We start from the raw sequence: 24,133 nt of genomic DNA, 5'->3' as shown, positions 1-24,133 counted from the left end.
CATGTTGAAATCCAATTTTCAATCTAACAATTTCAAGAGGAGCTGAGACCTTTCAGAGGTAATGAGATTACAGGGGCTTCCCACTCATGAAGGGGCTTGTATAGTTTTTTTTTTATGATAATAGGCTAGCTATCATCAAAGCAGGCTGTCACAATCTAAGGCTAGATTTCCTGGGTTTCTCTCACCTTGCAGCCTCTCTTCTGCCTGTGCTCACTTCCCCTCTGCTTTCCACCAGGAGGCCTCTACCAGAGACCAAGCTGATGTTGGCAACTGTGCTCTGCAACTTTCAGGATGGTGATCCAAAATAAACCTTTTCTTTATAGATTATCTAGGCTCAGGTATCTTGTTTGAGCAACAGAAAATAGATGGAGATTTTTGCTCTTTTATAGTCACAACAATATCTTGCTTCCAGCATAATGATTATGCAGCACATTGTATTTCAAGAATGTTTATTTGATCACCATACTCAGATAGGCAATTCACTAAAGTGTTAAAATGTTATGCTATGCAAGTGGAACAATGATGTGTTTTGGGTCATACCTACTTTAAATCCAACCCCACAATTAATATTCTCTCTCTCTCTCTCTCTCTCTCTCTCTCTCTCTCTCTCTCTCTCTTTCTGTCTTCCTCTCCCTCTCTCTCTTCCTCTCTCTCCCTCCCTTTTATATACCCTACATACATACATACATTTCACAGTCTTCACCACATTTTATTATACTTAATTTGTCTATCTACCTGTAATCCCCAAGGTCTTCCAAGGTCATAGAAACATTGGGTCAGTTGAAATTGAATTTGGTTACAATTAACAAAACCAAAACACTGTGGCGGAACCAAAAAGTTTTCTCCAAAATGATGTCTAAAGATAAGCGATCTAGAGCTAGATAGAGTTTTTCTTTTTTTTATGCCACAAATGTCATAAGCAGTATCTTTCCTTTATCTGCCCTACCTGTAGTCTATTGCTTCCTGGCAATTCATTTCTTCATCATAGGATTCCTGCTTCAAATACAACCATACTTCTTTGTCTTAAATCAGAACCAAACTAAGAAAAGTGAGGGAGAGGGAGCACGTGCTTGTCTGAAAAGTAAATTTCCAGAATTCCTTGGTGAACCGCCATCTACTCCTAATTAAACAAAATCCATTCACATGATCTCCTCTGGTAGCAAGAAAGTCTAAGGATACACATGTTTCATGCGGCACCTCACTACCTGGAGCTCTTTCAGGAAGGAAGAAGGGAACATAGACATTAGGAAGTAATTAGAAGTACTTAACACACCATTATAGATTATTTTTGTTTCTTTTTTACTTTGCACAACCACTGTCACATTAGAAAACACTCAGTAAGCAGTTTCAGAAAATACATTGGGTTTCAGATGTAAAAGGAACATCATCCTTTACAAGAAGAAAGCTGATCTTCAGAAAGTATAAATAACGTCACCAAGATGTGTAGTAGCTAACTGTGGCAAAACAGTGAGAGGCTCTAGGAAGAAAATGTAATCTGAGCCTCTATCCACCACCCTGCAGCGACTTTATTCTATATTATAATTTCTAGAACTAATCTGGTGTGATAAACTAGAATAATGAATCGTGTGCTCTTCTGTTCTTTGAGTTTAAAATTCTTATTACTGGGTCACAACAATTTCCAGTTATACTTATGTATCCCTTATTTTCAATCTGAAACCCAATCATTCAGAAACTACTGTTCAGATGTGCCTGGCTCTCTCTGTGGTAGCTTTTGATTATTTCTAGCCCAATAGAAAAAAAAAAAAGGAATTTCAACTGCAAAGGAAAATAAAAACAAATTATAGCGAACCTTAACAAGGAGGGGAAGGTAAGTGGCTTGTTACCCCTTCACTTCCTCAGATAGGCTATTTGATTTTGCTTAATTGTTGGTGAAAATTTTCTCAAATTGGCAATTATAATCTGGAGCTGATTGCTTACCCAGGTAATTTACAGATTTCTCATTTGGCAAGAAGGCTTCATAACACTTCCATAAAGTATGGTTTTGACATCCCCCAGCTAAAATTATATATATATACTTTTTTTTTATTTGAAGGATGTTATTACTTTTGCCCACAGGATGGTTAGGTACTAATTTTGTTAGCTGCATGTTTCTGATAAAGTATTTGTTATTTATAATTCACTTTAAATCATAAGGGTCCCCGTGGGTTTGATTTAGGCATTCCTCAAAGCAAACTAAATCATTAGGTTAAGGTAGAAATTTGTCAAAATTAGCTACAGTATATATTAACAATAAGCTCTATGTTTTGGTATTGGTGAAGAACTTTTTTGAGACAACTCCTCTGTGATCTCCCTCTGCCTTCCATCTTTTAGTAGTATTCCCACTTACTCTACTTGTCAGTTGAGTTTGAAATCAAAGTTTAATTATCCTTATTTGCTCTTGTACTGTGCATTAAGATAGAGTTTATCCAGTAGTCCAGCTGTTTTGAAGATAATTAGTAGGGAATTCAACCTGCTATAAAATAATCCTTCTGGGCAAAGAGCCAGAACTGCGCACACATTCTCCAGTGATACTGAATTCTCCATTACTTGTAAGTCACAGATTCTCTATCTTAAGTCAAATGTTGTGCATTGTACAATCAAGTTAAGCATTTGAATTACAAAGCTTGATTTTCATTCTGCAAAACAGTATTATTTCCATTTTGCGGACCTTTAAAGACAGTGGAAAAAGTTGTTCCATGCTCAATTTTGACGCAGTTGTCAATGAGCATTTTATTAATTTATTTATTCTGGGAATCATTTGAGTGTCAAGGGACACCTCTGCATATAAATGTTAATAATGGCTTTTTTGTTTAATTACTCATTCTGAAAACATTCGTAGAACACCTATTTTAAGCCAGGCACCATTTTAAGCACCTGGGATGAAATCCTGAACAAAACTGGGTAATCTGTGCTTCTGAAAACTTAACACTGAGGAAAGATAATGTTTCTGTGATTTTCTAGAATAGTTAAAGTCCCTACTTTGGGTGATTATTATTTTTCCACCAAAATGTCCAGCTGGTTCTGGGTGTAAGGTTGAATGGGAACTAACCTCTTCAGATCCTCTTGAATACAACCTACTAACATCAGCTGTCTTCTGTATTTCACACTGTAGCTTAGAGAGAAACTGCCAAGCCCCCAAAGATGCCGATCCTATCGATGCCTGGGCTGCATGGCAACGGCTGTAATTACCAGCACCTAATTACAGCACTCATTTTAATATGCAGTGAGTATAAATTTAGTGCTGGACATATCCAACTTTGTTTGTGACCAGGAGCTCATTCTTTCTGTAGCATTCCCCAGGAAGAGAAAGAGGAACAAAAGGCGAACCTGATCTTCCTATTGATCATCAGGTTCTTGAATTTTCAGGTCTGCTAACATTGCTTGCAATAAATGATGCTTTTCTTCTGCTGCTTTTGATTGAAGAACACTAGAAATCAGTTGGGGAGCAGGTGCCGCATTGTGTTAGATTAACGCTGATTGAATTCTTACACAGCCAGCTGATTGAGGCACGTGTTCTGCAAGTTTATGATTCTGAAAACATGAAGTTACAGCTAGAAGGGTATTTTGCCATATCATGTCCCTTAATCAACACCCTTGAATCTGTCAATACTGTCCACTTGGAGCTTTGATGCTTTGGTCCACTCTGTAAAATAGCACCCTAAGTCCGTCACAAGCACAAAAATAAATTTCTGGAGAAATAGCAGCCTTGGCTTCAGGTGCCATTTCCTTCTCATGCAGAGTAGGTGAACATTTAAATTAAAAAATAATCAATAATTAGACTTTGTAATGGCACTGGATGGACAGGGGCCTTTTATTGTCCATTTAAAGACTCAAAATTTGCTAACAGAATAAAAAATATGAGTTGTTAATACAAAATGCTTGAAACTTCCTGTGGGAATACACTAAGTGCTCTCAAGGTATGGTCTGGGTCAACACCAGATACGTGGCCACCAGTCAATAACTGATCCCACACTGTAAAGATGCAGGCTACCTCTGTTACACTGTTACACTGTAGAAGCCATCCTACTGGGAAGGAAATGAGTCCATTGCTGGGAGAAATAACACAGATATAGACACAATGGTAAATAAGTATTTGGACAATCCTGTGAAAAATCAATGGAGCATTTTTTCCCACAGGGATTCTAACATAATCTTAAACTGGGCTAGAAACCCCTCAGTAGATTCACTTGAAATTTGGTCTGGGAAACAGTTATAGGAAGGAATACCAGGAGCTTTGAATGGTGAATAAAAGTATCTTTCTTCCACTGAATGGATGCTGGCTCAGTCAATGGTTCATAATTCACACACATAGGTTGTTTTTTGCAAGGAATGTGTAGTATAACATATAAAATCATCCTGATAATAAAGAACACAGAACCTGTGTCTCAGCTTCTTCATATTTCAGTGTCTGGGATTATAATAGCATCTGTCTTGAGAAATTGTTCTCAGGCTTTACAAAAGTGTGTGCAAAGCAATATTTTCCATGTACTGATCCCAATATCAAGGTTTCATATTGTTAGCACTCCAATGAGAGAATCAAAGAGCAGAATGAACCTGAAATGGCTGCTTTGCATGTATCTTTATACAGGCACACACGTGTGTGTGTCGGGGATATTGGATATGGGACCCAGGGATGTTCCACTTCTGAGCTATATTCCTACCCCTTTATATTTTAAAACAAGGCCTCACCAAGTTGCTGAGGGCCTTGTTAAGTTGCTGAAGCTGGCCTTGAACCTGTGACCCATGCATCTTAGCTTTCCAAATACTGATATTACAGGTGTGTGACACATACCCTGCTAAAAGTGCATTTTTCTTTAAAGATGACTCATGAGTTCTTATAGTGAGTTCCTTTAATAGTTACTTTCTAGCTTCACTTACAGTATATTCTAAAGGCCAGCTGTATACCTTTCAAGATAATGTTAGGCCATATACTCTCTTATGTTTTAATCCAAAATCTAGCATTGGTCCTAGTACACACACACACACACACACACACACACACACACACACGAATGCACATAATCATGACACGCATATGCAATATTTGTGTTTTTATTTTTTTAGTTACTTGTATGTATACATGAAAATGGGGTTAAAAAAAAACTTGCATAGATATAAGTGCACACATCACCCAGCCAGGCCCCACCCAGTTCCCACCTCACTCCCTCCCCATCCCTCCCTCTCATGCTTCGCTTAGTGGTTGACTATGATATGAATAAGTACATCATGTGCTTTAAAGAGTTTCCTTCTCCCCCTCTCCCATCCCACAGTTAAGTTGCCTTATTTGCTCCTCTATAGGATTTCCTTTTTCACCTGGAGTGACCCCTTTCACCCTAGGTTTCACATATTAGGGAAAGCATCTGATTCCTTACTTTTTGCAACTGACTAATCTCGCTTAGCATAATGTCCTCAAGATCCATCCATTTCTCTGTAAATATTGCAATTTTATTTTTTATGGCTGAATAAAACTCCATTATGTACATATCCCACACATCTTGGCTGGTTCCATAGTTTGGCAATGGCGAATTGTGCAGCTATGAACATAGATACACGTGCATTAGTTTGGTAGTTTGGTTTCCCTTCTTTGGGGTAGATACCCAGAAGTGGTATTGCTGAATCGAATGGTATATTTGTTCCCATTTTTCTGAACATTCTCCATACTGTGTTCCAAAGCGGTTGCACTAATTTGCAGTCCCACCAACAATGTTTTAGAATTTCCACTTCTCCACACCCTCACCAGCATTTGTTTGTGTCTTGAATGATTGCCATTCTAATTGGAGTTAGGTGAACATGCAATATTTGAATGGATTATTTAATGGATACAGTAGCCATTTCATTTCTCTTTCTCTGTCTCGAGCACTGGTACCCAGAGAGGAAGAAATAAGCCATCACTTCATGCAATGAGATCTCTTTGAGTTTTCTTTTACTTCATCCCAGTACTGACTTTTTACATCAGCAAAAACTTGGAAATTTCAGTGAAACATTTAAATTTATTCTCAACATGTTCTCACCATACCAGTAACAACCAGTATTGCCCCCAAATATGTCAGAAATGCAAATCCTCTGGTCTCACTCCAGTCTGACAGATCCGGAAATTCTGGTAGTGGGACTCGGGAATCTTGTTACAACCATCCATCCAATTTATTCTGATATACATCAAGTTGGAGAACCTGGACTGAGTGAAATCTAAACTAGCATTTTGATTAATATTCTGAGCCATGGGGTCAGTGTGACATAGTGTGGCTCTATAGCAGGTCCAGGAAACTTGCTTTGAATGTGATGTCTGTTACAAGAAAAGTAATTCATTAGCTATGTGTATTCCCCTGACATTTTCTCTACAAGGCATTTTCTCTTACTTAAGGCATTAGGCAAATTTTAATCCTCTGTTAATTTCTTCATAAAGAAGTTAGAAGATCTATGTAGTGTGGCAAAATGAATCTCTCCTATTCCGTGGGTAGCTTTGATGGAGCTTAGTTTGTCGACAAAGATTTTGTTAAGGTTCAGCCCCTCGCCCAGCATCTCTTGAGTCCCTGAGTGACCGAGCACCATTCACTGCACTGGAGGTGCTCTTGAATTCTGTTCACTTCTCCCCTTCATGCCTTGTGAAACCTCCCGCCTGCCCTTCAAAGATGTTAAATATCATTTTGTAAAATTGAACCATTTCAGTAGAAAATATAGCTAAGCAAATTTTCTTCCAAGCTGTCTCTGACACCGAGTCTCATTTTGAACCAACAGGTGAGGGTGTAAGCATTTTTCTCTTCCAATCCCTCTAGGTAGGAATGGAACTGGTTTGACTTCTAGAATCACAATTTTATCAATACACACATAAAATACAGAGAATCTTTGCCCTGCTTCTCAGAACAAAACCATCGCTGTGAACTGCAAAATTTGTTCTGTCAGTCGTAGAAACGATCTTTACTCTTCATACATTTGTCATTCCCAATCAATGAGAAAACAAAGCGTGGACTTACTCCAGTGAAGACACTTTACCACATAATCCTGTGAAAATCCCCACAAAACAGTTAAATTGCCCTTCACAATTTAGATGACATTATTGACTATTTTCTTTGTATATTCTGAAAATAAGCTTAGAGATGTATTAAAAATAATTGTGGAGACCTATTTCATAGACTGAAACATAAGTCTTGGGATTTGTTACATGGGGCTCATAACCCATGGGACAGCTCAAAAGCTTAAAAAACACTCATTTTACTAACAATTTGTTTTTTAAACTCACAAAAAATTTTTTTCCCACATTTTTAGTCTATTAGACCATGCTTCTCCACTAAAAATACAGCTTGGTTCTTCTTAACATAAGGTTATCCAGCATCAAGTCCATCTAAAACAGTAATACCATTATCATCCCCAGGTTCCATGGTGTATATCATCACTCTTTGAAAGAGTTTAAAACACACACATTCTAAATTATCATCTCTAATTGGAAAGGAGGTGCAACCATCTGATGTTCCCTGACTTTCAGATTGGATAACTGAACCCCAGAAAAGCTTTTTTGGTTTCCTATGGTCATACTCATGTTTGCAAGTTGGTGTCAAAGTGAATACGACATTTGGGTGTGTGTGTGTGGGGGGGGGTCTAGGGATGGAACCCAGGGGCATTTGACCTCCAAGCTACATCCCCTGCCCTATTTTTTATTCTTTATGTTGAAACAGGGTCTCACTAAGTTGCGGAGGGCCTCACTAAGTAGCTGAGGCTGTCCGCAAACCACCATCCTCTGGTCTCAGCCTCCCAAATGCTGGGATTACAAGCGTAAACCACCATGCCTGGCTGTAGTGAATACTACATTTTGAATATAATTTCAGTGCTCTTGGTTTCCTTCCTGTCCTCTCATCTGGTTATTTACTTCCTGTTCTCCAAGGATGGGTGCTGAGAAATATGCTCTTCAAATTCAGCTTTGTTTTTCATTATAAAAAACTGTTTATGTTGTGTATTGACTATACAAAGAGGTGTTTTTAAAGTTTATTTTGGCCATAAGCATGAAAAAAATGTATAATTGCTAAACAGAAAAACAAGAATACTTATTACTGTATATTATTTATATACAAAAAAGGCAATATCTCCCAACATTTTTAGGAATCCTCATGAACATCACTTTTGCTAAGGAAATAGGCGATAGAACTGTCATTTCCCAGATGGGAAAAGTGAAAACTAGAATGGGTAAGTGACTTTGTGTAAATGGCCCAGCAAGTTATCCCTAGATTTTAAAAGTCTCTTGGAGTGCTTTAAACAGTAAATCACAGAGAACTCAATTTGCAAAGCAAATTAGTGGAATATCTGTTTTATATCAAACATTTAGCTTAAAAAAAGTCTGGCCCTCTGCTTTTCACTTGCATGCAAAAGAAAGTAAAGTGGCTGATGCAAATTAGACTGGAGATATTACAAGAACCAAATCACTTTCTAAATACTTGGTACTTAGTACTTCAATTTGGAAGTTGATTTTGTGACAAACAGGAGAGTTGCTTTCAGATGGAAAACACTATGATATGACATAAAATGGTGAGATTAAGATAGAAGAAGCTGATTTAAATATGAGTTCTTCTTTTAATTCCCTGAATATTTGGGGGATTAAAAAGAAGATAATAGAAAAAAAGAAAAATGATAAAATAGTTTTCTATACTGAGAAAAGGCTATATATTATGTTATGCAGAATAACATAGGATTTGTGTCAGAGATCTCAAATTGCTAATCAATGCTATGGTACTTTCTATTCTGATGAAAAAAGATTTATCTATACATGTAGCTTAGGGCAGAGCAGTCTATAGAACTACCTAGATTGAGGAATTGAGGTCTAAGCCTTAAGCAGGATGTTCAAATCAACATAATATTTAGTATGGTAAACCTGGCTTTTGCAGGATAAAGCTAAATAAGAACATGATCTTATATCAATAGATAGAAATACCTAAAACTGATACATATGAGACAGTAAAATTATTTCCTTAGGTAATTGCCATTATCATTATTAGTAGTAGTATTAGTATTGTTGTTGTTGTTATTATTATTATTCATTGCTTATAAGTGCCTATATAATTTACAGTAGCTCTTATTTAAAATAGAATTAGTTATACTCTGTGCACAGTGACCCTAAATGTGTATAACTTATGAAATTTCAATGCAGATTTTAGTTAGCTGGAAATATCTTGGAAGGTGGATCAGCTGGATAGTATATTAAATACCCCTCATATTTATAATGGTTATCTATTTTTAGCATAGGTCTCAGAAAATTTGCAGACCACGTCTGAGTTTCAGTGCTACAGCCTTTTGACTTTGCTATGCTTTAGGAAGAAGAGTTTCCCTTGGAGAATGGGGTTAGATGGAAAATGAACCACTTCTGGGAGAATTGTGGCATTGTATCCAGAATAGGGCATCCTAAACATCAATATGACTGAGTAAAATATTTGGCAAAACAACTACAGTGTTTCAACAATCCTGAAAATCTAGGGCAGTGATCAGGCAAAGTACCTTTCGAGAATAGAGCAAGAGTAGAAAATACTCCTACCAAAGTGTTTTGAATAGCAAATAATTTAAGATAGAAAGAGGTAATCTGTATTTTGCTTCCAGAGAGAAAATTGGTGTGCTGGACATAAATTGGAACTATTTGCATGAAAGTTTGATGTTTAGCTGGGTGCAGTGGTACAGCCTATAATCCTACTACTAAAGAGGCTGAGATGGGAGGGTTGAAGGTCTGAGGCCAGTGTGTGGTAACTTAACCAGACCCTGTTTCAAATAAAACATAAAAGGGACTAGACCACAGACACACAAAAATACACAAACCCACACACACTAGTTTGATGTTTTAGAACAACCTTATTTTTGAATAGTGGAAAATTATTTGCTCAATAAAGTCAATCAGTTCATCATTTAGTAGTTCATTCAAAGCCGGTTTTGTGGGCTACAGAGATTTTTTTTCTCTTCTGGTAGTTCCTTTGGTGAGAAAAAATCAGAGTTCCATTGATTCAGCAATTTTGCCTGAGAAAACCTGGAAGGCTGTTGTTAAAACTCCATTTTCCAGAGCAAGGCATTGTGGTGTCTGTCTTCATTTTTAGGGCTGTTGTATTTGGAATTGTCATGTCCCCTAAAGGCAAGCTGCGCAGTCTGAGTGAGAATTGATGATCTGCACACATCTGCTTCAGGGAACCTGGGGCCAACACCTAAAGGAGAGCGTGATGCTGATCAACCGGAAATAGACCAGCAGGTTTGGAAAGAGATCACAGATGGACCCGAATCAAAGACTGGACAGCTAGCTCTATAACATAGGTACAAAATAAAATGACAGCAATCAGGAACAGGCATTAAGCGAACACACCTCTTGCCCATGACTCAAATAAATACCAAATAGAACAATCATGGAGGCCCAAAGGAAGTTGCCATTCCTTCTGGGATACCTTGTATTAAATCCATAGTTACACACTGCAGATGCCATTGAACCATGGGCTAATTTAATGGTTTACATTGTTGAGAAAGGATTACTGAAACTTCCCATTTCGATGGCCTGTTCCTAATTTGCATCTTTAACGAGGTGGGATCCAAGCCAGGGTCTGTTCCTTTGTGTTTACTTCGCAGGAACTATGTTTGTTTCTGATAATTACAAATAAATCTTTCTTCCTTTCCTCAAACTGACTGAATAAAAGATGTTAGGAGTGTGTTAACGCCATAGTTTGAATAACTATCAAAATAGGGAGAAGTAAAATCCAATTATAACTCCTTCAAAAATGTAATTAATGTTTTCTTCCCAGAGAGGATGCTTGCTACATTTCATTTTAGAACATTGATCTTCTCCTTTGTAGTTTCTTGCAGCTTGTCTAAGAGAAATCTGCACCATAGGGAACTGTGACTCCAAACCAGGATGTCATGACCTGGTATGTCATAAAAAATGATAGAATTAAGGAAGGTGTCGGTTAGAGAGGACTGAAGCCTACACTTCAAACTTTGATAAGGACATTTTCTGATTCATCTCCAAATAATTCTGGAAACCAAAGCCAGTTTCTCAAAGTTGACTAATTTTAAAGGTCTGTCAAAGAAGCAAAGGGGAGATATATGAATTTCTGAATTCAACTAAGACTGGCATCCTTTAGAGGTATTTAAGGGTCATTTCAATGATCACAGACACTGAAAGGGAAAAAACCAGCTATTATATATTGTAATAAATTAGTAGTGTGGAGTGGAGGACAGGAAGAAATTAGAAGTATTTTTTGAGGCAAGTCCAATCCAAAGATAGTCATTTAAAAGTTCTCTTGATAATAGAAAACTTAATCAGGTTTAGGCATGAGTCAATATCAAATTAAAAGTAAGCCCTACATAAACACAAGTATTTTGAAAATACTTTGTTATGTAGGCTAAGATCAATTAATAAGAAAGTGATTAGTAGGTGCTAAAGAGATTACGATTTTTAAGTATCTAACAGTTATAATAATGTTGAGCCTAAACTGTAATTCTTTCCCTTATAGCTTTAAGACAAATGGAAAATTTAAGTAAAGAAAATCAACCTAGAGGAGACATTCATCATCTTAAAGAGTGACCACAAAGTTATTTATTTGTCTGTCTGTGGTTGTTTTGGGCAAATGTATACCAAAGACAGAGCTCCACAGAAACACAGATTTTTTTTCCTACTTTCCCCTGTTGATTCTCTGTGTTAAGATGGCCTTCAACACATAGTAAACACTTCAGGCATATTTGTTGAATTAATGAATCTATTGGTTTTATTATAATTATACATTTTATTTTCAAAAAAGCATTAGGGACCTTGTTTTATTTCTAGTCCTGTTCCTAGAAAATATAAAGCCTCTATGAGTCAATGAAGGAATTAAATTCAGACTTAATATGTGCTCCCTGTAGAAAGGCATAATACTTTTGTGTCAATTAATATACTCTGTTTTATATTAGAATCATAAGATGTGATATGAATTAGTGAAAAAAGCGTGAGTTTTATGGTCAAAATAGCTCTACCAGTTACTAACTCTATGACCTAGAACAACAAACCTGACATTTATAAGGCTCAATTTATTAATCTATAAAATGGGAATAAAAGTACTTATCTAACAGATATTGAGAGAATTAATTTCAATGACTAGAATTTATTGTCCGGTACATATATCATATATATGTATATATTTATATGTATACACATTTGTGTATGTATTTATAAACTAGGCACCTGGATAATGATAGTAGCTAACTTTTTACTATTACCACTATAATGTTAAACATTTTGAGTTTTTAACATTCTTAGAAACAGGTTTTATTTCTGACCTTTTAGCTCATAGGTCACTGCTCTGCAGCTTTTCATTGTTTGAAGCACTTATTTATAAAAAGCGATTTTTCAAAGCATTGTAGTATTTAATATTTAATGAGTCTGTGATAATAAAATAATTAAAAGTTAATACTAGTGTAAAACTGGGAACAAACATTCAAAAAGGGACAATTTGGTGAGATAAAATGCTGAAGCATCTATAAGTAGAATCAGAGAATATTGATGCTGAGCAAAATCTTAGCTATGATAGAATATAGCAAAACCCTATCACTCCACAAAGGAGGAGACCTATGGAGTGATATGCCCAAGACCATTCATCGAAGGCCCCTCAGAGATCCACTTTACATTTCTGCAGGAAGGGTAGCCAGCCCTTTCCTGAGTTGGCTGCAGTGCCATTCACAGAAAGTGCAATGCTTTCTACACAGGCTAAGAGGACCATAGAAGCATTGGGACTCTGGTGAGCAAGTAGACCCAGGCATATGGTTTGCAAACCTTTCTTACAAGCTCCGTATCTCAATCTCATCAGGGTCCAAGAGGAACTTGGCAGTTTTATTTAATTATTTTTTAAATCCTATTTTTTTTAAATCCTAATTTTAAATATACTTTTAGTTGTACATTGTAATTGTACATCATAATGAGGCTCAGAGTAATAGGAACATACATACACACGGCATGTGGTGTGTCCTCTACCTACCCTTCTCTGTACATTTTACTGATATCAGTACTGATAATTTTGTATGTGTACATAGCATGATTCCTTCACATTGATTCCTTCAAATCTCAACCACCATTCTGCTTCCCTTCCTTATACCCCTTCCATCTTTCTACTGAAGTCTCTCCTTTATCTAAAGTCCCCTTTTTTTTAACTCCAATTTCTCACTTGCACATTTGAGAGAAAACATGTAATCCTTCAGTTGACTTGCTGGGACTGACTATCCTCATTGAGCATAATGTTTAGTTCTATTTTCCTGTATAACATAATTTACTTCTTCTTTATGTCCAAGTAAAATTTCATTGTATGCATGCACCAGTTTCTTAATCCTTTAACCCATTGATGGATAAGTAGCCTGGTTCCATAGTTTGGCTGTTTCGAATTATGCTGCTATAAACATGAATATGCATATATGTTCTAATTGAACTTCAATTCATTTTGAAAGATACCCAGGAGTGGGATTGCTGGGTCATATGGTGGTTCTATTGGCAGTCTTCTGAGGACCACCAAACTGATCTCCAAGGTGGCTATCCTAATTTGCAATCCAACCACCAGTGGATAAATAAGGATTTCTATTTCCCCACATCTGTGCCATAATTTGTTATTGTTTTTATTCTTGATGATTGCCAATCTTATTGGAGTTAGATGGAATCTCAGTATAGTTTTGATTTGCATTTCCCTGAGATAATGATGTTACATATTTTTAATGTTTACAAATAATTTGAAAACCTTAACACTAAAAATAATTAATCCAATAAAAATGGGCAATTGAACTCAATAGATACTTTACATCAGTTTTAAAAGTGAAGAAATTGAGGATCAGAGTCTAAGTCAAGTCATTCAGCTTGTATGTTGCAGGCCATGTGACTCTAAGTGACCTATATTTTCATCATAGGAGCTAAATTTTAAGAGATAAAGACCACTTCATACTTAAACACACACACACACACACACACACACACACACACACACACAATTGCCCCAGATTTTTTCTACAAAAGTAGTGTGCCAATCAATTTTTACTTTTTTAAAATAAATCATTAAGTATCCTACCTGAACAAATAATAGCTTAAATAACTGCAACTTATTAGATATAAGTCCTGTATTTCATTGTCAAGAATATCATTTCTCGGTAGTTGGGTATATGGTACACACCTGTAATCACATAATTTAAGAGATTGAAACAGGATGATCTCAAGTTCAAGGACAACCTCAACAATGTGGCGAAACTCTCAGAAACCTAGTGAGACTCTGTTTCCACACAAAAATAAAAAGATCTGGGGGGTGTATTACTGAGGTAAAATACTCCTGGGCTCAATCTCCAGTATTACAAAAATAATTATATCTCAAATCAGAATAAATGGGTTTGAAGTCTAGCTTTTCTGAGTGACCTCAATACATTATTTTGCTTCTCCATCCCAGCCCAAAACATGGGCAATCCTTCTGAAGACGGTACATGCGGGTGTAAGTGGAAGCTGCCAGCAGCCTTTTGCATGAGGGGAATTTCATTTCTCCCCACAGTCTTAAAGAGGGTCACATATTACAAAGGCTGGGAGAAAATAAATCTATATCTAACATTTGTTATGTAAATAAATGGAAGAGAGATGCTATTGAGATCGACTTTTACTATGGCTGATTTAGGTTCTTTCCATGGCTCTTGGCCTAGAGGTTTCTTTCACTTTCTGGTATCTTTCTAGAGGAATGGATAATTGGCTCCTTGGTACCTCTTTACTGCTTCATGAGCACAAACTGCCCTGGGCTTCCCACAGGCAGCCCTTGGCTCTGAACACATCTTCTCATATGCAGGGGCTTAATTACCACCCCCACTTTGCTCGCTTTTATTTCAGATTCCATTACTTTTGGCACATGGTTTAAAGAGGCTGTTTACCTTTTTAACATCAAAGCAAAAGAGGGTGGAGTGTTTTTTTTTTATTTTGCAAAAGAGAATATGTTAGAAAATATCAATGAGACATAAAGTTTTCTTCACAGCCTCTTCCTCTCCATCACACGAGTTCCTGTGGCCTTTGCTGTTTCTGTTCTTAGTGATTCTTCTAGTTGAGGTGGGAAACGACATCAGAAAATGAGACTTGGGGCGGGAGGAGTCCTGTAGTGTCACAACATGAGAGAGAGTCATTTAGCTTCTTTCCCTCAGGTCGCTTTGTTCTCCAGGCACAGGGAAGCAGTCACAGCTACTCTTGGCTGAAGGGATGCCTGTAGTTTGAGAGATTCCTTCTAATGGTCGTCTACTGTCATTAACACCATATTTGCCAATGCTGAGAGAAGGTGCAGTAGGTGTGGAAAGGGAGAGAGCAGAACCAAGTTTCAGGGCCAGCAGCCAGCTTCTATTGCTGCATTCTTTGCTTACAGGGGTGGCCTGTCAGCCTCATTAATGAATCTGGCAAGCACCTGCCACAGTGATTCAATCATGGGCTGCCTCCTAGGCCTGCAAATCGGACACTGACCAGGCTATCCACTGGAAATAGAAGGAGCTCATCAAAAGTGATATCTATATTATTGACACTAAGTAAAATAATTCCTTGGGAAACTCTGGAATTAGCATTCACAAATGAAGAAATTATTACAATTAGAGCAGAGGCAGCACTGCCACACTGGCCGCCTCTGTCATCCATGCCTCTTGTCACTTGACTGCACTTAGAGTCAAGACCCTCTTCTTTTTAAGTTACTGAACCTGAAATTCTTACTTCTTAGCCAGGAGGGAAGTTCATAGGATTGTTGTTTTATGTGGGAAAGAGAGCAGCTGCCTCTATAGTGAGATATCTTTTAGCATCTTGCCAAGGGGTGATTTTCTCATACAATTTGGAAGGAAATCCTTCCTATTAGCATTGCCTCTTTATGATAAGTAATGTTGATAATTGCTCAGAAAAGAACATTACTAAGATATACAGGTTACCTGGGGTGAGGTAGGCTGATGAGTGAGGTATTTCATAACAGGATCATTTGTCTGGATAGGGGTCATTAACGCAGAAGTATGACTAGGAGCAATTGGATTCCAGCCCTGGAGGATGGGCAGGGTGTGTGTGTGTGTGTGTGTGTGTGTGTGTGTGTGTGTGTAAGAGAGAGAGAGAGAGAGAGAGAGAGAGAGAGAGAGAGAGAGAGAGAGATTGAAACTGGAGATTTGAACTCAGAAGAATTGTACCTCAGAGCTACATCCCCAGCCCTTTTTTAAAATCTTTATTTAGAAACAGGGTTTCACTAGGTTGCTGAGTGTCTCACTGCTTGCTGAGGTACGTGTGATCGAACGTGTGATCATCCTGTCTCAGCTCACAAGTACTGGATTACAGGTGTGTACTATCAAGCCAAGCATGGTTCACAGAACTTGGATTTACTACAGCTCTACCTAACTGTAGTCTGTAGAACTAAGCACATTCTGAAATACACATGGGTCTATAAAGCATTTTGATTCCACAAAGGAAAAAAGAAAAATTGAAATAGAAAATAAACAGGTAAAAATCATCTCTACTGTTTCATCTACTAGTAAGAGGTGTTTCTTTGAGAATGCATATCACCTATCAGTTTCTTCTATCTTCCCCAAAGAGTTTCCAAGAACAGCCCTCACATGGAACTCCTGCATAATCATGGCAGCATCTGAACAGCAAATGAGCAATGAGGATGTCTCTTTCAGTAACATCCTTCAACATGGTTTAAGCCTTACTATTTCCTTTATAAATCAGTTGTTTTGGACATAGTGCATATACCTTACAATGCAATCATTGGAAGGAGGCACTTTAGTCCTTTTCAATATTTGTAGGATTGTGCAACTATCTACAAGTCAATTTTAGCATTTTCATTATTCCCCAATTTAATCATCCCTTACCTTTTTAGCAGTTACTCCCCATTTTCCCCTAACCTATTTTCAGTTCTGGGAAGTAAATAAACCATTTTCTATCTCTATAGATTTGCCAATTCTGGATGTTTTATATAAATGGAACGATATAGCATATGGTATTTTGAAACCAGCTTCTTCCTTTAGTATAATGTTTTATTTTCTGTTTTTATCTATATACTTTTATTGGTGCATTATAATTACATATCATAGTGAGGATCAAAGTCATACATACATACATGCACTCGGCATTTGGTGTGTTTCCTTCTGGATCCTGTCTTTCTTTCCCCTACATACATATGAGTGCTATTGGTAGTAATATGTTAATATATGAACATAAAATTATTTGAAGGTTCCTTCACCAATTTTCTGTTTTTCCCCTCCTAACCTCCCTTTCCCAGTGGGCTTTCACCATTCTACCAGTTTCTTTTCTCAAAGAAAGTACCTTTTGTTTCCCATCTTCTCTCTAGCTTCATGGATTCATGGTTCATGCATGGTGGAACACACATCAGTACTTTATTCTTTTTTTTTTTTTTTTGGTGGTACTGGGGTTCCTGGAAGCCCTTCTACTTCCGGGCTACATTTCCAGACCTATTTTATATTTTTTTATTTTTGGAAACAGGGCCTCTTAAGCCAGTGTGGCTGCCTTCAAACCAGGCGATCCTCCTGTCTCCGCCTCCCAAGCGCAGGGATCACAAGTGTGCACCACCACGCCCGGCCATCAGTACTTTATTCTTTTAATAACTGGATAATGTTTGACTTTATGAATATGCCATATTTTTATTCATCCATTCATTAGTTAATAACATTTGGGCTGTGTTTACCTTTTGTCTATTATGAATACGACCACTATAAGCATTTGTAAACAGTTGTTTTTTTTTTTTTTTTTTTTTTTTTTTTTTTTTTTTTTTTTTTTTTAGGTGGTACTGGGGTGGAACCCACAGGCTTTCTGCCTCCGGACTACACTCCCAGACCTATTTTATATTTTATTTGGAAACAGATTCTCACTAAGTTCCTGAGATCCTTACTAAGTAGCTGAGGCTGGCTTCGAACCTGTGCTGTCCTTCTGTGTCAGCCTCCCAAGTGCAGGGATTTTAAGCGTGGACCACCATGCCCAGCGTAAACAGGTTTTTGTGTGAACATACATGTTCATTTCCTTTGGGAATATACCTAGAAGTGGAATTGCTGGATCATAGGTATCTTAGACTGTTTAAAGTTGCTATAAATGAATACTGCAAATTTAGTAATTTATAAAGAATAAAGTTTTATTTAGCTCATATTCCTGGATGTCCAGCATCCAGGGACCTCATCGGTTGACATCCTTCTTTCTGATGGAGATTCTGCAAAGTCCCAAGGCAGTGTGGACATCATATGATGAGCCTCCCTGTTGGATATATCCCCACCCTTTACAAAGACACTAATTTGTTATAATTTAAGAATCTACAGTTATATCATTATCACTCATCATTTGCATCAGGGCTTACTCTTGGTTTTCTACATTCCATGGGGTTGGACAAATTTATATTGAAATGCATTCATCATCATTGTATCATAGAGAGTATGCTATGAACATCCACTGAGCTATACCTATTCATGTCTTCTACTGCCTTGACCCTGGAAATCATTGATATTTTTTCTGCCTCTAGTAGTTTGTCAAATGATGGGAATACATAGCCTTTAGGTTATCATCTTTTATTTACTAATAGGCACTTAAGTTACCTCCACGTCTTTTCATGGCTTGAAAGCTGGTTTCTTTTTATAGATATACTTCTATTGGTGCATTATTATTGTACATCACAGTCAGGTTCAAAGTAATGTAGACATACATGCATATGGAACTTGTATATTCCTCTGAATTCTACCTCACACCCTTCTCTCCCCATGCTCTAAAGCACATGATGTACTTAAACATATCAAAGTCAATCATTAGGCCGAATTCATTTAAATGCTGAATAATATTCTGTTGTTTGGATGTGCCACAGCTTATGTATCCATTCATCTTCTCCTGTGTTTTGCATTTATGAATAAATCTGTATGAAGATTTGAGCATAGGTTTTTCTGTAGGCATAAGACTTTGGGAGAATAGTGAGGAGACCAATTGTTTGATTACACTGTGTCAAGTGTGTCTAGTTTTTGTTTTAATATACTACCAAACTGTCTTCAAAATTGGCTGTACAGTGGCCCATTCTTATTTTCAGGAATACATTCTAAGACCCTGGTGGATGTCTGAGAACATGTATTGTGCTGAACCCTATTTATACTATGACTTTCCATACATACATGCCCATGATAAAGTTTAATTAATAAATTAGGCATAGTAAAATATAAACTATAATAGCTAATAAAAATAAAACAATTATAATAATGTTCTATAAAAATGTTATGTGAGTGTGTTTTCTTAATATCTCATAGTATCTTATTATATTGTACCCATCTTTCTCTCCAGTAATGTGACATGGTACAGTGTTTGTTTGATGCAATGTAGTATATTTTATTTATTTATTTATTTATTTATTTATTTATTTATTTATTTTGTGGGTTTGGGATGGAACCCAGGGGCATTCAACTTCTGAGCTACACCCACTGCCCTATTTTTTATTCTTTATTTTGAAACCAGGTCTCACTGGGTTGCAGAGGGCCTCACTAAGTAGCTGAGGCTGTCCTTGAACCCTGATCCTCAGGTCTCAGCCTCCCAAATGCTGAGATTACAAGCATGCCACCATGCCTGGCTTTGCAATGTAGTGATTTAGATTACATAGACATGGTGTATCACATGGATGAGTTCCTTAGATCTGATAACTGAAATGCCTATTTCATGACTAACTGGAGGACTGCATATATAGCATTGAAACATTGGGTAAACAGATAATTCACATCCTGGGAAAGATGGATTAGAATGTTTCAGTATTCCCTAATGGTACTCAGGCCAGCACACAATTTAAAACATAAATTATTTGTTTCTGGAATTTTCCTGTGTCATATTTTTGGACTTTGGTGGACCACAGTTAAATGAAACTACTGACTATGAAACTGTAAATAAGGAAACCACTGTGTATTTTCCACTTCCTGCAGCAATGAATAAACATTTCTATTGCTCCTCATCTTGTCATCATTTGCTCTAATCAGTGCTCTGGACTTGGGTCATACTATTAAATGCGCAGTAGGACCTAGTTTTGTGTGTGTGTGTGTGTGTGTGTGTGTGTAGTATTGGGGATTGAACCCAGGGAGCTTCTACCTTCAAGATACACCCCCAGATCTATTTGTTATTCTTTATTTTATTTTTTTTAATTTTTTTTCTTTTAACAATTTTTTTATTGAACATAAATAGTATACATTTGAACTATATTTGGTGTCCTCTCCCCCTGCCCCCGTTTTCCCTTTCCCCCTCCCACCAATGGTTGTCCAGGTTAACCATGTCATATTCATAATTTTACACATATTCAGATGTAGACCCTCATTAATCAAGATCAGCCTTCCTCCTCTCCTATCTTTCCATTCAAACTTTGCTGATATTTCCCCTCCATTATCTGGAGTCCCACTGGTATCCTCTGTGTTTCCTAGTTTGGGCATATTAGAGGAAACATATGTACCTTCTCCTTCTGTGCTTGGCTGATTTCACTTAACATAATGTTCTCTAGGGCTTTCCATCTTCTTGCAAATGATATAATTTTGTTCTTCTTTATGGCTGAATAGAATTCCATTGTGTGTATTTCCCAAAGTTTTGCTATCCATTCATCTGTTGATGGTGATCTGGGTTGGTTCCATATTTTGGCTATTACGAATTGTGCCGCTATGAACAGAGGTTTGCATATGTTGCTGTATTTCTCTGAATTCAACCCCTTTGGAAAGATACCCAGGAGTGGTATAGCTGGATCATATGGTGAATCTATTCCCACCTTTCTTAGGAATCTCCACACAGATCTCCATAGTGGCTGAACTAGTTTGCATTCCCACCAACAGTGTAAAAGAGTTCCTTTTTCCCCACATCCTCGCCAGCATTTGTTGTTGTTTGATTTCTTTATCCTTGCCACTCTGACTGGTGTTAGATGGAATCTCAGTGTAGTTTTGATTTGCATCTTCTTTATTTTAAAACAAGGTCTCACTAAGTTACAGAAGACCTCACTAAATATCTGAGGCTGGTCGTGAATTGGTGACCTACTACTGTCTCAACTTCCCAGGTACTGGGATTCAAACCATGTGCCACCATCCCTGGCTTCATTGTTGTTTTAATTTGTATTTTTCTGATGATATATGATGTGAAGCATCTGTTAAAAGGTTTATTTGGCCTGTTTCATGAGGTATCTGTTTAAAGTCATTAACCCATTTTTAAGTGTATTTTGTATTGTTGAGTTGTAAGAGTTTTCTGAATATTAATGTAACAATCCATTTTGAAATGTGCCTCTTCAAATATTTGCTCTCAGTTTATAAATTTTTTGTTTATTCTCTTCTCTGTGTCTTACATAGAGCAAAATTTAAATATTTTTATTAATTGTTTATTCCAGGGACTGTGTTTTTAGTGTTATATCTAAGTAAGTGACATGTGCATTTATTCCTCTACCATCTTGTACCTCATTAAGATATGACTATAATGCACCAATAAAAATTAAAAAAAAATAGAAAGTCACTGTCAACCCAAAACCATCTAGATTTTTTTCTTCTTTTTTTCTAGAACTTTTGGAATTTTTTGCATGTGTATGTATGTTTCTGTTTTTTTTATTTCAAGATACTTTTGAGTTTTATCTTCTATTTGAGGTAGTGTTTGTTTTTCTTTGCTTAGTTGGTTTGATGAAAATTATTGTTTCTTTGGTTCTGGCATTTATTAATTATTCTTTTTAATTAATATCTGAGTATTTTCTCTAGTGCTGGTTTGAAAGACAAACTATTTCAGATTCTGTTCATTATGAAAGATTTCTTGTTATTTTCTCATCTAATATGAGACATTTTTTTAGGGGTAGAAACATTTTAGTTGCAAGTTTTTTTTCTTTCAGAGTTTGAAATATGCTGCTCCAGACCCTTCTGGCTTTCATGACTTGGTTTAGGAAGTCTGAAGTGATTCTGATTGGTTCGCCTTTGAATGTCATTTGGTCTTTCTTTTGTCACCTTTAAGATTCTCTCCTTGGGCTCTATGTTAGTCAGTTTGATTGTTATGTGGTATGGTGAACCTTTTCTCTGATCTTGTCTAAAAGGGGTTCCATATGTTTTCTGTACTTGTGTATCAACCTCTTTATGTTTGCAAATTTTTTCTGATATTACTTCTTCGAAAAGATTGTTGACCCCTCTATTTTCACCTTGTAAGCTATTATTCTTAGGTTATCTTTTTAAAAATTGGCCCATATCTCTTCAATGTCCAATTTATGCTGTCATTTTTTTCTAAATTATATATTATATGTTCATTTTTGGAGTAGTCTTCTAAGAGTGAAATTCTATTTTCCATTTAATTTAGTCTACTATTTATAGTTTATATTGATGCCTTCACTTCAATTATTTCATCCTTCACTTCCTTCATAGTGTCCTTATGATTTCTGTTCAGGGTGTCCAATTGTTTTTATTTGTTCCTTTATTTCTTTCAGGCTCTCTCTAAAGTATTTACAGAAGTCACATATCATTTCTGCCATTAAAGTTCTGATTTGTCTTTCTGGCAATCTCTACAATTTTGTGTTGGCAGATACTCTTATTGTGGGATTGTGGGAGCCCATTGTTTCCTTGCTTTTCTTCCTCCTCATGATTTAAGGTTTCTTAAGTTTTCATTTTTGTTTACTTTGATAGCTTTCTCTCATTTTGTAGGTGTCATTTGTTATATACAAGGGCAAGTTTTGTTGTGTTCAGTGGTGAAGTTTGAGTGAAGAAGGAGGTGCTAAAATAGTAAATGCAAGAATAGGGTAAAGTAGCAGATAGGATCAAGTAAAATGAGGGTCTGAGTGTAGTAAGGTAATATATAGTAGAGTTTAGAGATAGTGAATATATAGGAGGATTCTAATAAAAAGTGTAGAGTACTTAGGTATAGTGATATGATGTGGATTTAGTACAAGACGAAGAAAAGAAAAATAAAAAAGGAATGGAAAGAAGAAAGTAGATATGGAAGAGGGGAGAAGCTGTTAAAAGATGTATGGAAGAGAGCAAACAAACAAGCACACACAAACACACTCACAAACACAAAAATGAAACAAGAACAAAACAAACAACCCAAAAAGTATATCAGTATAGAGCAACTTACCTTCGCAGTTCTCCTGGGTCTGCATGGATTCTTTCAGTCATTTAAGGTTCACTTTCTATATTAGGTTCTTGAGGGTTTTCAAGCACTCTCATTTGCTCTGTAACCAATAACAATGATATGAATTTGTATCCAACTTTTTGGTTTCCTTCAATGATTGAGACCCTAGCTTGGTGGAGCAAATTTTGTGATGATGAGATATCTGTTTCTACATATTTTTTTTTAAATGTGGACATCCAGCTATGTTAGCACCACTTATTAAAAACACTATTCTCTTCCATTCTATTGTCTCTGCTTCTTTGTTAAATACCAATTGTCTATATTTCTGTACATCTATTTTTGAATTCTCTGTTGTGTTCTATTATTGTCTAATTTCTTCCAATACTACAGGTTTTGTTTTTTCTGTACTGGGGATGGAACCAGGGGCATTCTACCACTGACCTACACTCCCAGCTCTATTTGTTACTCTTTATTTTGAAACAGGGTCTCACTGAGTTGCAAAGGACCTCACAAAGTAGCTGAGGCTGTCCATGAAGCACAATCCTTGTGTCTCAGCTTCCTGAATTCAGGAATTACAAGTGTGCACCACCACACCACATTCAGCCAATACTACAGTTTTAATTGTTGAAACTTAGAGTGATGTTTGAAGCCAGATAGTGCCAGTCCTCCAATTTTGTTTATCTCTTGTATTGTGTTGGCTATCCTGGACATTTTCCCTCTCCATGTACCTGTAGAAGCTACTTGCCAAACTCCACAAAATACCTTGCTGAGATTTTATTTATTGAAATTTCATTGACTCTATAGATCAAGTTGAGAAGAACTGATATCTTGACAATATTAAGTCATTTTATGTCAACATGAAACATTTCTCTGTAGTTACTTATTTTATGATTTCTTTTGTCTGTTTTGTAGTTTTCCACATATTGATCTTGAACATATTATGTTAGATTTGTAGCTACATATTTCAATTTGAGGTGCTAATAAAAATTTTATTGTATTTTTAATTTTAGTTTGCACATGCTTCTAGGAGCTTATAGAAAAGTAATTGACTTTTATATATTGACTTGGTATTCTGCAACTTCATTATAATTACTTATTAGT

General features: G+C 36.5%; 1 protein-coding gene across 4 annotated transcripts in view; it reads left to right on the top strand.

The window, feature by feature from the left end:
- The window catches only part of OPCML (opioid binding protein/cell adhesion molecule like), a gene marked incomplete at both ends in the record, with an annotated part of 1,238,220 nt that overhangs the window by 917,799 nt on the left and 296,288 nt on the right, over positions 1-24,133 (top strand). The gene's annotated exons all lie outside the window — the stretch shown is intronic.

The sequence above is a fragment of the Muscardinus avellanarius genome, assembly GCF_963383645.1.
Source record: "Muscardinus avellanarius genome assembly, chromosome: 1".
NCBI classification, from domain to species: Eukaryota; Metazoa; Chordata; class Mammalia; order Rodentia; family Gliridae; genus Muscardinus; species Muscardinus avellanarius.
This window is presented reverse-complemented; position numbering and strand designations above follow the sequence as displayed.